The sequence below is a fragment of the Manacus candei genome, unplaced genomic scaffold (genome assembly GCF_025592945.1).
Source record: "Manacus candei isolate 608988 ecotype Guabito, Panama unplaced genomic scaffold, ASM2559294v1 h1tg000018l, whole genome shotgun sequence".
In the NCBI taxonomy this organism is placed as follows: Eukaryota; Metazoa; Chordata; class Aves; order Passeriformes; family Pipridae; genus Manacus; species Manacus candei.
In genome coordinates this window covers 8,051,097-8,061,548 of record NW_026138066.1, presented here as the reverse complement: position 1 = coordinate 8,061,548, position 10,452 = coordinate 8,051,097, and the positions used below count along the sequence as shown (strand labels likewise).

The 10,452-nt window shown below is 48.7% G+C and overlaps 1 long non-coding RNA gene across 2 annotated transcripts; it reads left to right on the top strand.

The window, feature by feature from the left end:
* Positions 1-390: 390 nt before the first annotated feature.
* Positions 391-9,820, top strand: LOC127469827 (uncharacterized). Of its 2 annotated transcripts, XR_007904091.1 has the most exons (4): positions 391-645; positions 941-1,002; positions 3,276-3,604; positions 9,623-9,820. It is a non-coding gene; the product is annotated as an uncharacterized LOC127469827 (long non-coding RNA). The 2 variants fall into 2 exon arrangements; XR_007904090.1 differs by lacking the exon at positions 9,623-9,820 and having other exon boundaries at positions 3,276-3,877.
* The last annotated feature ends 632 nt before the right edge of the window (positions 9,821-10,452 follow it).

Below are 10,452 nucleotides of genomic sequence, written 5' to 3'. Positions count from 1 at the left end.
TCCATTTAACACAGTCACATTCTTTCCCATTTATCAGACCATCGTTTCCTGGGAATATTCTGGAACAAGGAAAGCAATTCACTGGGCATCCTGTGTGTTTTCATAACACACCACCAATTCCTGTCAAAAATCAATAGCTCACTGAGGAGCAGCAGACTACTGAGCTGCCCAGGCTAGCACCTGCTCTGCAATATTTCTCAGCTACCAAGAGGCAGGAAAGCATTAGAGGAATCAAACCCACAGCACAGAGGTGCTCAGGGCCTTAAGAACTCCTGAAATTCCTCCATGTGAGGTAGCAACTTGTTTTAGTCCAGGGCGTAAGGAGTTCCTGCAAGCAGTGCTGCCTTCTTGAACTGGTTCAAGGACAAAAAAAAAAAGGAAGTTAAAAGATTTTCTGTGGAATAGAATATTTGGACTTTGAGTTACAAACATAAGCATGACACAGATCATAAAACATGAAATAACGTAGCTCTGCTCTCTTCTACGCAGTGGGGCAAGGCATTTAACCTGTCGTAAATCCTGTCCACTCCCTCCTTGTCTTTTCTGTTTATACATGGAGTTAAAGCATCCTTAAGCCTCTTACTACTCTACCACTCTCCTGATTACAGCCGCATCTAACACTGAACTTGAAGCACACACCTGTAGGTAAGTTTGCGGCTAATTGCGAGAGAGTGCAGAGGCCTATAATTCTTTGACTCTTTATAGAGGAATGTACATGTATAAAAGCCTTTTGAATTTTCATAAGCCGGCCCTTAGATGTGGGACAGCAAAATACAAAAAGATGAAAACAAGATGCTCACCCGATGATTCAGCTTTCCTGCAAAGTTTCTCCTACCAGCCATCGTAACCCTGAAAATAATCATCCCAGCCCCTTTTTTCCTGTGGGCTACAAACACATCAGCAATGGGGATAATAATTTAAGGTTTTTTGTTCCTACTAGGAATTCATGAGAAAAAACTTTGCATTACATGGAAAAAAAAGAGTCATATGCAGAAAAGGAAGGTATGCATATGTTTCGTTTTCTTGCCTTTTGGTTTTTGGAGGTTTTTGGTTTTGGTTTTTTTTTTTCGGTGGTTGTTGTTGTTTAAGGAATGCTAAATCTTTGCTAGGGGACATACCAGCTGTCTCCAAGCTCTTTTTATGACGATCTCTCTTGTACCTTAATTGAGAAAGCAGGGCGTGGAAGTTTCAACAAAGGCTGCCCTTTGTAGTGTGTTAATTAGGCACAGGAGTTAACAAAACCCCTCAGTTATAAACAATTACCTTTCCCCAGGCTTACCTTCATTTTCATGCTATTGCATTTTTACTAATTTTCTGTTAGATTTCCAAAGTGGACAAGACTAATTTCTAAAATTAGTCTCATAATTAGCAAAGAAAAGAAAAAAAAAAAACAAGCAGGAAAATATGTAAAGCAGGAGGGGAAAAAAAAGGTATAATTAGAAACACTTAAAGATGCCTTTTTTTTTGTGCTTCTTCAGGATATAGGAGACCAAGGTCTTTTAAGTTCACTGTAAAGTCCCCTTTAAAAATCTAGATTATGGTCCCCTGGAATTGACTCCTGGGTGTAAATGCCTGGGGATGGGAAAGAATGTGGTTAGGGTTTGTGTGCCCTGAAATGATTGCTACCCTCACCCCCACAGGAGGAGAAAACAGAGGAAAGCGAGAGAGGCTGTAATTCCTCCAGACCTCTCCATCCATTTCATTTGCAAAGCAAAGTTTGCTTTAAAAAGATGGCCCTGCTTGGCCCATAGGACATCTTGCCTGCTGGTATCCTGGCTGGCTGCTCAGCATGTGCTCAGACTCTGAGACACACAACAGCTGGGAAGGGAGCGGCCTCTGCCCTCCTCCCTGCCAACATTTGGTCCTGATGGCTGTGACCTCACCTCTTGGCACCAAGCTGTCCCTGGCACTGGCTTCCCTCCTCCTCCCTCTGCCTCCTGGCAAGGGAAGGAGGAAACCCAGGGGCTTGGGGCAGCCCTTCTGCCTCAAAAAGAGGCAATCCCCATGATGGAAAACTGTACTATAAGGACAACTGCCATCTTAATGCTAAACATTTTCCACCCTGCATTACCATGAAACCTTTCACACTGCTGCTCTCTAACCTTGTTTTCCAATGAATTTCTGGAGAAAGGTCAAGGAAGGCCCTTGAACTCAAGGTATTGGGAGAAGCACATTATGATTCAGTCTCCGGTCAGCGTCACACTTCTCTTGTCACCTGTGATAGTGCTGTTTGCCCAAGACCTTTACAATGTAGATGGCCCCAGATATTCAAGCATAAGTTGCCTTTGTGTCCAAGGAGCTGCCCAGAAAGCAGGGGAGCAACATCTCTGCGGGACTGGGGAGATAGTAGTTCAAGCTACATTCCCAATGGGGGCTGTGTCTCCCAGCCGGCCAGCAGACCTGGAAAAGACTGTCTAGGGGAAAACTCATAATTCTTAATGGCAGCTTCCCAAGCATAGCATTCTTATTGGGAAATTGCCTCTTCTCTCTGGAAGAGACTGCGGATAACCTAGTAAAGATAGGCATTCCCCCCTTATTACTGCACGTCAAACCACAGTCCTCCTTTCTCGCTGTGTTGCAGTAGCACAGACTGATTCTGAAGCCAAGATCAGCTCCTGCTACTTTCTCCAAAGAGTTTTCAAGCTCCAACAGACCAGATAAACTCATTGTGAGAGAGCAATCAGAGATGAAGAAAGGCTGAGGCTGGCCTCAATGCCTGCAGCCGGTCCCAGGCAGGAGACAGGTACAGGTACTACTGTGACTGACCAGGCAAGTCAGGAAACCGAGGACCCCATGGCAGCACAGAGCTACTGCACGTAAGATGGAAAATTTTTAAACTGCTGTAGATGGGGCCCACAGGAAACTTTTGGGAAGCGTGTGCTGGGTCTAAGACAGGAACCAAGAGAGTCAGTGTTTAAAACATGCATTGACAATGAATTGCTTCATTACTTAGAGAAAAATTGAGAAGGGGGAAGGAGCAAAACTCAACCACATCAGGAAACAGGCAAATAATTGTCTGATGGATACACCACATCTGATTGCTGGTCTTGGGCTTTGCTGCTGCTCAGCCCACTCCTCATGATAAGCTTCTCCTTCCAGGACACAGCAAGGTCTGCCCTACATTTAGGTACAGATCTTACACTCTGGAAAAGAAGCAAACAGAAACATCTTGCATAGGGCTGCTTGCTGTCTCTGCTAGTGTCTCATTTTGCCCTGCTTTACTGTTTTGCTTTCTCCTCCAACACCTTTCCTTGTCCATACACTTTCAATTGAAGAAGGAAAGTGCTACCCTTCAAACTGAAGAAAGTTTTGGCCCATGAGCTGCTGAAGAAAGACACATAGATGTGTGAACTTCAACCCCTCTCCTGCAGCACTTTGTGAAGCAAGTGAGCAGTCCCAGGCAGGAGGAGGCTTTCTGCATTTTGAACAGGCCAAGGTGAGGAGTCGTGCAGGGCAGAGCACCCTGAGAAATTGGACCTCATGACCTGGACTTGCACATCCATGAGCAGAGACATGGGAAATGCTGCCTTTCTGGAGCTGAAGTGGGGAGGGGAGTGCTGGAAGCTGCAGACAGGAAGAGCCTGACTTGGGAAAAGCGAAGCAGGTAACAATCATACAACTATTTATGGCTCTTTTTCCTTGTGACAACTGCAGCCTTATAAGGGCAAGAGCGCTTTACTCGGGGCAGAGCTGCGGAGGTGGAGCCTCCAGGGGCACTCCTGATGCTTGCTCCCAGGCTATCTGCCTGCACAAGCCGCTGACCTCCTTCCCGGGAAAAACCCTGGGAACCCTCGCTGAATCCAGCTGTTCAAATTTCAAATTACAAAACGCCTCGGCTCCCCTCCCCTTCTCCCCATACCTCCTACTAGCTGGAGCTGTGGTGAAGCAGAAATGTCTGCATTTGTAATGTTGTGGGTATCTGGGAGCAGTGGGTTGGAGAGCCCCCCGCAGCTGACGTGGGAAACCTATTCCCATCTGGTTGTGATAGTACTGAGAACTGGAAGAAACAAGAAAGGAAAAACAAACAACCCTCCCCTCGAACCACCCCCCCCAGTGTTGCTTGTCGGCCACTAGCAAGTGTGTGAAAGGCTACAGCTGGCAAATCTGGCGCACAAACTCTGTTGCAGATCCTTCTGCCTATGGTTGTGGTTCGGAGCCCCCCACTAACTGGCGGAGCTTCCAGTGTGTGTGTGTTGGGTTCTTACACATTTCAACCCTGTCCAATCCACCCAGCTGAACTATGCTGGAAATGGGTTGCAAATAAAACTAAACATAAACATGCTAAAAATGTCACTGTCATCAGATAAGGTTGCTATGTACATAAAATTCCTGACACGAGTTCATTAGACCAAGGACATGAAAAGTTAAGCTACATGCATATGTTGGCTGGGATGGGGAGGAGGGTATGGTGAGGAAGGATTCAGCCTGAAGCTTTATTTTTTTTGGCCTTCTAACAACCCATAGCCATCACCCAGTGTGTGTGACTCAATTTCTCGCAATAGGAAGGGAAAAAGGGAAAAAAAAAATAACAAATGTTACAGCACCCACTTCCTTCTGTGAACACAGGTGTGATTTGGGAAGGAGCAGGAGGCAGGGTTAGCCATGTCACTTGTGAGCTGTGGAAGGTTGGCTTTCCAGAGGACAAAGCATATGCTGACAAAGTCTTTACTCAGCAGTCTTTACCAAAACCAGTCATTTTTAGCACTGCAGGAGGCATTTATCTCTGCATTATAAGAGGGGAAACAGGCACCAAGAGCTTCCTCTATGATAAACTTCTTGTAGTTGTGGCTATGTTCAACTTGCAGAAACATGGGATTGCCTGGGCTAGGTGCTCCCACATGGACTTACCAGTCCTCGGACACTCAGGTTTGCAGAAGTGCCTGAATGGAATGACCTTCCCTACCACGTACTGAGTTGTTATAATTCTCAAGCCACATATTTTAAGAGAGGGGTAAGAGCTGTGAGAGGGATTTCAGGTGATCCCCCCCCTCTCCCGAGCTTACCACAACAGCCACCCTTTGGCTGCTTGCAGGCTGGCTGTGGCTCAAGAAGGAGAAACTGTGCACCCTTCGCCCCAGGATGAGCAACGTGGGTTAGATTAACCTGCAAAGGTGTAACATCATGTCCTCCTCAGCCTCACAAAGGTCAGGGTTGGGGCTTCACGGCTATGTGAAACCAGCACAAGTCTGAGCAGCCTCTGAAGGAGGGCTGTTCTCCTTCCTCCTCTGATATTCATACTACCACTGCTAGTCTCGTATGACAGCCAGCTGATCCAGCTGGAAACAACCTTGAAACTAAAGAAAGGCAGATGTTTCCAGTTTGATAATTTCTTTGATCCATTTGACTACCTGGTTGCTACACAGGTGCTGAAAATGTACAGTCATGGGAAGCCAGACACAAGCTGCTCAGAAACTATGAGGGAATTGAAGCTCAGGAGAGGCCAGAAAGCCTCCTTTCCAGAAATATCATGAATGAGTGGAATTCAGATGTGTGGCTGGTCACAGGGGTTCTTTTAGCATCACACAGGCAAATGCTTGCAATCAGTATCTGAATTAAGGGATAAATTAAGGGATGTCTATTACCAAAAAAGTAGAATTACCAAAATCACAGCATCATTTAGCATAGACGGTAATTTTGAGGTCTCCAGATCAACATCCTGCTTGGAGCAGGACCAGCATTAATGTTGGATCAAAGTGCTCAGGGCCAAATCTCTGAGGATGGCACATCCACTATCTCTGTTCTTGCCTCTTGTCCTTTCACTGAGCACCTCTGGCAATCTGGCTTTACCTTTCAAATAACCCCCATTTGGGTGGTAGAAGCCAGCTGTTACATAGTCCCCCTCCCAAGCCTGCGTGTCCCTTTGCAAACCAACCCACCTCCCTCAGCCCTGCTCATGTGTCAGGTGGTCCAGCCCCCTTAGTCAGCTTTGTGCTCCTCCCCAGAGTTGCTGCAGTTTGTTAGTGTCCCTCCTGCAAAATATAAAGGATCCTCCTGAAGGAGCCTGAGGAATGGTCCATCTCACTTTCTGGAGGAGAGCAGGTGTCTCTGTCTACCTGTAGAAACTCGAGTCTTTGCGAGTGTGTTTGTTGGGGTGTGCATGCACAGAACCAGCATCTGTCAGTGCGTGTGCACAGTGCCACACAGGGAGGCCATGCATCCGCCTCTCGGGTAAATAGTGATTCAGAAGTTTAGGTCATAAAAATGGGTGCAAATTCACTCAAGTCCCTGGAGCTGTGGTTCCTGTGAGCAGAGCTATACTGCAGGTATGCTGTGTGAGTGCCATCTGTATTGATTTCCAGGGACGTCTGTGCACTGTCCTTCTCCTTCAGCATCTCTGCACCTTAGCAGGCACAGATTCTCCTTCCCATTGTCATTGGCAAAAATGTTTACAATCAGGTGTAAATCTGGTCAGGTAGCTTCTTGATTACTCACTTCTCAGCTATTACTCTGCTTCAGTAACCCTGAAGCTCAGGAGACAGGGTGTACCAGGCAGTAGCTAGGACTGGAAGACAACAGAAATCACGTTCTGCTCTGGTGAAGTTGCTGGAGGGCAGTGCATCACTGCTGTGATGTCATGAGCATGAGGCACGGCCTTCAGAGCATAAAAAAAGAATTCCCTTTACTCAGTGGGCCGACAGGTGATTTCAAAAGATGCAAGTGAAAAGTGAGACATCAAAACTTTTACCTGCTTGCTGTCCTGAGGATATGGTGGGTAAAATGATGTGTAACTGTGAATCAGCGGTGCTTTTTGCAATATCAGGATTGTGGCATGATGAGCAATCCCTCTGAAGTCTTTGTAAGCCTCTTGCTTATGGTGCAGATGGACTGGGCAGGGTAGAGCCCAGGGTAGAGCCAATGCTGGACCAGTGGCTGCCCCAAGCTACAGAGGCAGCAGCAGGAGAAAGCCCCAGGGTGCTGGTTCTCAGTTGGTCACACCCACTCCTCATTTTACTGCAAGAACTGCCATCAAGCCTCTGTCATAAGGAGTTTTGTCCTGCAGCCCAGGATGCTTGGATGCCTGGCACATAAGGACAAGAGGTGCTGGGTAAAGACCCAGTTTTACTCAGTTAGTGTTAAGCTCAAGGCTAGAGCTGTGGTCTTACAAAGAAGAGGAAGCAAAGCAATGTAATCTGCTATAGGGAACAGAGATGTAGATCTGGGTTAACACAGAGTGAGGTGCTCAAAGGTCTGATCCAGATCACAGTCAGGCAAAGTTTACTCCCCAGCTATAGAAAATTATTACAGAAATGCAATAAAAGAAGGTTTTACTACAAGCCAAGGACAAGAATCACCAGCTGCTCATGTCACCCAGCTCCTTTATTCTGAAACAAACAATTTAGGGACTGCCTTATGCGGCACAAGGAAAAGGCCTTCAGGACACGTTTGAAAGACAGAGTTTGTTCCAGCAGTCAACATCTCCTTTTGAGTCCCTTTCATAAATCCCAAAAGCAAGGTGGAGAGGTAAAATGCAAACTCAGCTGATCTTCCTCATCGGTTCCACCTCTGGTGGAACTGGTCCCAGCTAGGATCCTATGGGATGTGTTGGGACAAGAAGTGGTGTGTGCACCAACACTGCTGCTAGATATAGGTTGAAGGGCCCAAAATACATGTGCAGCCACCATAAGCCATGGGACCTTGTCCGCTGCCCAGGGCAGGGTGGCCAGTCTCATTTAGCTCGGCAGCCTGGCATACCTTACCAGGCTTATTTGGTCGTGTGCCCTTCTCCCTCCTCAGCCGTACCCACAGGGCCCGGTTTTCCTGCTTCACCCCAAACACTTATTTTTCTTATTTTAGAACAAGCAGAGTTGTGTGTGTTTTGATTTCTAGAAAAAGGTCAGAGGGAGGTCAGAGCTGACATCTGGGCTGGAGATAACATTCCCGTCTAATTAGCAAACCCTGGATAATGAGGGCCTTCCTGTCCCATCCCCTTGCCCTGGTGTGGGAGAGGGGAGACCCAGTGGAGGCTGGGGCAGAAATGAGGCAGGAGAATACCCTGTAAGGCAGCATTCCATTTTCTGGTGTCCCCAGCCCAAGCTCATGGGCTGCTGATAGGTGCCTGTGGGCAACGGCTGGAGGCTGCCCCTCCTTCATCTTTGTGTGAGGACACCATCTGCAGGCACCCAGCCTCTGCAGGCTCTTTTTCCAAGGCACTGGCCATGTCTTTCCAAAGTGCCGATGGTGCTGCCAGTCCCCTCCAAACCTATTACCTGGGGAGAGCTCATTTGCCCTTTCTGCAAAGCAGGGATTATGGATTTATACCCAGGTGCTACAGGTCCTACCCGTGCTGCTGTGTGAGCGGCAAGAGGAGACACCAGCAGATATGATGTTGGAGACACAGATGAGATGCACAGCGAGGTCTGCGGGCTATCTGCTGCCCTCCCCTCAGCCGAGGGAGCTGTACATTGGCAGTTCCATCCCTGCTCTCCGGAATCGGGTCATTTACCAGGGCAGCACAGCCCGCCGGGCTGACACGATGCAGCTGGTTGTGTGCAGCAGTACCACAAAGAGGAGACAGCCACGGCTGGAGTCAGCTTTGGCTGGAATGCTGAGCTGGGGGAGCAAAGGGCCAGAAGTGCTGAGGAGACCCAGTTTGTGAGGGTTCCTGCAAATTCTAGACATGTACCCCTGCAGCAGGACATGGAGGTGCTGGAATAAAGCCTCACTCAGCTGGTAGAGAGGCTCCCTGACTGAATCACCTCCAGCTCTGTGCTTTCCCTGCAGCTCCCCTGCTGTGGGCTGACTCTGTGCTTGCAAAACCCCATGAGATCAGGGGCGCAGGCAAGCGAGGCGGGGGCTGAACTGCAGCCAGGCACTCTCCAGGTGAGATTAAAACAGCAGGCACATCCTGTCCATGGAAAACCCCGGCTGACACCCCTCAGCAGAGCCGGTGACACACCAGGCTCTTGCCTTGTCAGCTCCATGGCAGGGGGATTTGCTGCCAGCAGCCTCAGATGCGTGTCCGCCCTCACCGGAAATGCCACAGCCTGTTGATTCCTTGGAGGGGACGTGACCATCATTCCTGACCTCAGTATAAAACCCCAGGGAGGGAAGGAAAAAAAGAAGGCAGGGAAACAAGGCTCGGCATGTAACGCTGGCAGAGCTCAGCCATCATGACCCCGGCTGCAAGCTGGAGAAGATGAAGCTGGGAACCGTGCCCTTGGGTCAGTCATGTGCTGCTGGTCACCACGGGCTGGGTACAATGTCACAGGGAGGCACAGCATTGTGGGGGAGCAGCAGAACAGGGAGATGACAGCAGCCTAAGGAGTTTGCTTGTGGACATGGCCACATGCTCCCAGCTTCCTTGCTGCAGGCTCCAGTGAGACCAGCAGTGACGGGTCCCTCATGTTCCCACATCCTTTTGTCTCAAGGGTGCTGCCAGCTTCTGCCTTCTGTGCAATGCCAGACAGATTAAGAAAACCTTAAATGTGCTTCCTCCTGAGAGTTGTCAACAAACTGAGAGCAGAACTTGAGCCCAAGGCCAGGGAAAGGGCCCAGACAGGAACAAGGGGGTTGGTGTGCTGGGCAACTGCACAGTTTAGCATTAAAAATGCAATGGCAGGCATGACAGCAACAACCTTTAATATTGCCTGAGCTCTATGAAAAGTTTCTATGCTTCTTCCAGGATCTTAGGGTGAAGCCCATGGGACCTGGCCCAGATGGGAAGTGGAAGCTGGATCTTCTCAGGTGGTGAGCTTAGCTGAAATAGCTAGGCTGAAGGATCAGCCCCTTGGGAGCAGACCGGGCGAGCAAGAAAGAAGAATGTGAGGGTTTTGTCTTGTAGCTTCCTGCCAAAAACTGGCATGGCTGTAAACACAAGTGCAGAACAATAAGGTCTCCTGTCCCAGCAGCTGCTAAAGCCGTCACCTGGGAAGCTTCCTGCAATCAGCCACTGGAAGGACAAAAAGGAGCTCCCACATGCTTTCCTGCAATTTGTCATATGTCTGATCTCTGCTCTGCTCAGTCTCTATCATCCTCCCTTCCCCCAAACCCTGTCTCACGCTCCAACAAGAGGATGTGGTTATGAAGGCCAACCTCTGGTTAGGAGGAGCAGTCTCATTGTTCAACCTTGCTTCTCCAAGCAGCAAGAAGTGCTTTTCTTTATGACTTCTGAGTCACCCTATAGTTTCTCCACAGAAAGTATTTCCCCTGGGCTGGTTCTGCAGGCACTGGGTGAACTTCCCTGGTGCCTCAGAGAGTTCCATAGCACTCTGCAGATCCTCTCTGCCTGCCACGTGTTGCAGCTTCAGGGCTTACAGTGACCAGAGTTGGCACAATGCTGCCACCGGCTTCTTTTTCAGACCACTGCACCTTTCCAAGGCGTTAATCTCTGGGTCTGAACACTGCCATGCTGGATCTCTCCTCCCGGGTAAGTATTTTTAGAAAGTTTGAGCTCAGACCATGCAGTCACTCCTGAACTATGCCAGGATGAAAAGAAAACAACCACTTCTGCCT